Raw genomic sequence first — 4,034 nt, forward strand, 5'->3', positions numbered from 1 at the left:
GTGTGTAACATCTGCAGACATATGAGAACACACGGCTCCAACCCACGGCCTCTGGTGTTGGTTTGCTGTTTGGAGGTTTAGGAAGTGGTTTTCACATCAATTATTACTTTCTTCAACCGGCTGCCATGGAATAAACCTGTGAGAACATGAGCTGTTAATCACATGGTCGTCCTCAGGATTTAATCTATTTTTTCTAACCACTTTAACCCTTAAATGGTTTCTGTATCATATGGGATTGTATAAGTTTCTTTTGTTGCATTGCTGGAGGAGCTCAGGTCAGAAGAATTTCATTTCCATTTCTACACTGTATGTTAATATGACAATATCACATTTGAATGTTTTGACCTTGAAAACAATACCACAAGTTCTATTAGTAGTGTGGGGGAAACTTCTGTGTAGCAATGTAGTGGGAGTCACCGACTCATGAAGGAGACACGGGAAGAGCAGGAGCTTTGATGTCAAACACTGATGGTTTATTTAGGAGCTTCGTCCGGAGAATTCACATCACAAGTCCAAGAGCCAGAGGTTCTGACTTCACGGTAGAGTTGCCACGTCAATTCTGGAGCGCCTCTCTCTCTCGTTAGCCCATTGAACTGGTTTCACAGAGAGTGATCAACATATTTTGAGAAGATAGCCTAAACAGTTGGGAACACTGAGTCACTTGCGTCCAATACTTATGGCCTCGAAGATTTCACACCTTGGAGTCCACAAACACAAAGAAGGAAGTTTCCCAGTGCACCCGCAACAATAAACCATCTGTGACCTAGGGCTGCCCGGTCACAGAATGGGAACAACAACTTTATGGCTGAAGCAGCCTACCTCCTTAAAGGACATAACAGACGTCAGGGTTGGTCATGCACGTCATATCTAGGAGTCTAGGACAATTATTTCCCTAACAAGTAGCAATTCAGAATTTTTGATCGGATCCCCGTGCGTTTTGTCATGCTACTAAGACATTTATACAATCCTGTTTAAAAGTGATTTTCAAAAGAGATAAATATACGTGAATTGCTCCAGCTCACCTTTCATAACATGCTTTGCTACTCTCTGTCACTCACATGAACACAGCTTAAGTGAGCCTTGTTCTTACTACCTGCACTGCGCTGTGAAATCACATATATCAACAAAGGAGGAGACATGTGATACTGGGAGTGGGGTTACACCTGTATAACAAAGCAAGTTATGTTTCCCACAGTACAGGACATGCAATTGTAGAGTCTTACGGTATGCGTAGTATGAGATAAACGTTAAAAGTGTATATAAAATGAGGTATTTCATTCCTAAATGTTACGTCATGTTGAGTTACAGTAGGCCATTTGCCTGTTGGCTGCATTACTAGAGATTAGCATAAATCCAGGTGTTAAATATTTACATTACAATTCAGTGATTATAGTAATTACCTGAGCCTCAGTGATGTATTAGGTGATAGTGATAGTATCAACACGGGGCTTTTGTGTGGACAATACTTCAAAACGGTTCCTAAAAAGAGGAGTGACTGTGTGTGTGTGTGTGTGTGTGTCTCTAGTCTTGCATTAAATCCCTGCCATGTTCGTCCGTGTTCAGATAATGATATTACAAAAATCTAATAATGTGCAGCTGCATGGAGAGTCACATGCAAACAGAATGCAGCGAGGCGCTTTGATAAAGATATAACAAAATCTAATTACACACACACACACACACACACACACACACACACACACACACACACACACACACACACACACACACACACACACACACACACACACACACACACACACACACACACACACACACACACTTCTATGAATATGGAAGAAGGATCATGTGCCGGTCAAGCTGGAATCACAGAGCTGGGTGGTCTGCTTAGTATTCATACATAGGCGTGTGCGTAAACACACATTTACACCCACGCACAAACACACTCACTTCCCCCCATGAGCCAAAAGGGGAAAACCTCAGCAGATTCTTGCAGAAGGATGGGATCAACCTCTGCCCTTTGTTGCTAAAGTGTGTGAGAGTGTGTCTGCCTGAGTCTCTTGGCCTCCGACCACAAATCTCTCTTTATCTCTCCGCCTCCCCGCCGCTCTACCTTTGCTCTAAACACCGCTCACAGAGTCTGGGATTGTGTAAAGTGGCGTTGGAGAGATGAAAGGCTCCCAGTGCTCTTCACGGTGGAACTGAGCAGAAAATAAGCAGCCGCTAAATCCTCCTATAAACAAGCGCACAGTGAAGTCAGGAAGCCAAGCGTACGAGTGCGCCCGAGACAAACACACATTCCCAAATGTCGGAACAACACATACAGGAGGTGCGATCCTTTTAAGTCTTAAAGCTAACGCTCATTATGCACAGGCTCCTTATTAACGGTGTTATGGCACACTTACATTGGGAATCACCTACAGCGCTGGTTCCCAAAGTGCAGGTCAGGACCTCCCAAGGCATTGTGGGATGTCAAATAAATTAAAATCTAACCTCAGGCACCCTAATAAAGATCAAGGATATTATAATAATCTCAAGTACGCTCCTTTACATGCGAATACCTACATTTGCCTCTTTTGCACAAGCTGGAAACATTGATGTTTGATCCCAGCATGAAGCAGTTCAGCGAAAGGGAGGAGGGAGTAGGGATGGAGGGAAGGAAAGAGGAAAGGAAGCAAGTGGCTGTTCACAAGGCCTGAGAGACTGAGTCCGGATATGGCCTGGATATGTAAGGGAGAGTCAATGACTTCCCTTCTGGCCGCACACACGAGCACGATCACACACATAAAAGCCGTGTGGAAAGTCTTTTGTTAAACATCACAGCTGGTGCCGGAGTGGAACATGACCAAAAAAGGGAACACGCAGTAAACATTCAATGAACAGAGTGCACTTTGTATGAACGGAAATGTACAGTATAATGACAATGTGTGTGTCTGAGTGTGTGTTGGTGCCCATTCCTGGGGTGCCACCCGTTAGTGAGTCATTGCTTTGACATTTCCATACAGTGTGTTACTCTCGTCCTGCTGTGCAGTGGAAAGGCTTTTATCGTACGCCGACCATGTGCAACCAACGACCCATACACACACACACACACACACACGCAGGTACACACACCAAACAAGGGTCTGCGTGGCAAAGACTTTGTATGTTAAAATACTGCTTTAAAAGTTTTTAATTTGCTTGGAGCCTGCACATTTTCTCTGCACAGAGGGGGTTTTCCACATATAAATCATCCTGTGTATCTCTAAATGTTGATCCAACAACTGGTGCCTGACCCTTTAATGGATTACAATTCCAGACTTTTGTCTAGACTTCCTGCAGACTCTATTTTTGTTTAGTTACAGGAAAGGAAAAGTGTAAAAAGGCCTCTTTAAAAAACCACTGAATTGTATATTTGGTGTGAATTCAGACTTCCAAAATGTGTGTGTATACCCTGTGGATGACCAAAGCTTGCTCATGTAAGTGAATCTCTGTGTGTGATGGATGAGTCTTCCCTACCGGCAGCAGATGACAGCCTTGCAGGACAACGCCAAGTCGAGGAAGGCCTGGCGCAGCTCGAAGGACAGAGCGTACTTCAGCGTCTGGCCGTCGATGATCAGCGCCAGCTCGTTCTCCTTCCCCAGAGAGTCGCCCAGGGACGAGCAGTGAGCGGTCAGCTTGGCTCGGGTCGCCTGCGAGGAGACAAAGAAACACAGAGGGGGGGGTTTGAGTTCTTCCTTTCTCCTTGAACCTGAAAATGACTCGATCTGGCTACATCCCTCAAAGTGAGTGCATGTTCAGGTCCTGCAGATACTGCGGCCTCATAAAGCGGTGAAAGTACACATCAAAAACACACACACATTAGTAGGAAAGGTCAGAATCACGGCGGGTAAATGGAAGACATATGCTCATGGTTCCACGAGCTGCTTTCATCTGGGGGAAGAATTCGCTTCTGTATACACGAAACAATGAAGAATGCCAGTATAAAGTTCACAGAGGTTTTTTGACATTATCACAACATGCTTAAAAGACCTGAGGGCACGTTGAACCACCATCAAATGTGAAGTCTTTACAACACACTACAGAACATATGC

At 44.6% G+C, this 4,034-nt stretch overlaps 1 protein-coding gene across 1 annotated transcript in view; it reads right to left on the minus strand.

Annotated features, from left to right (window-relative positions):
- LOC104958107 (phospholipid-transporting ATPase IB-like) overlaps window positions 1-3,728 on the minus strand; it is a 9,774-nt gene extending 6,046 nt beyond the window's left edge. Inside the window, exon 1 of the mRNA XM_010785815.1 lies at window positions 3,460-3,728. The gene's annotated coding sequence lies outside the window, so the exon portion shown is untranslated. The remainder of the gene's footprint in view (window positions 1-3,459) is intronic.
- Between the last annotated feature and the right edge of the window lie 306 nt (window positions 3,729-4,034).

This window comes from Notothenia coriiceps, unplaced genomic scaffold (genome assembly GCF_000735185.1).
Source record: "Notothenia coriiceps isolate Sejong01 unplaced genomic scaffold, NC01 NC01_scaffold00028344, whole genome shotgun sequence".
Classification (NCBI taxonomy): Eukaryota; Metazoa; Chordata; class Actinopteri; order Perciformes; family Nototheniidae; genus Notothenia; species Notothenia coriiceps.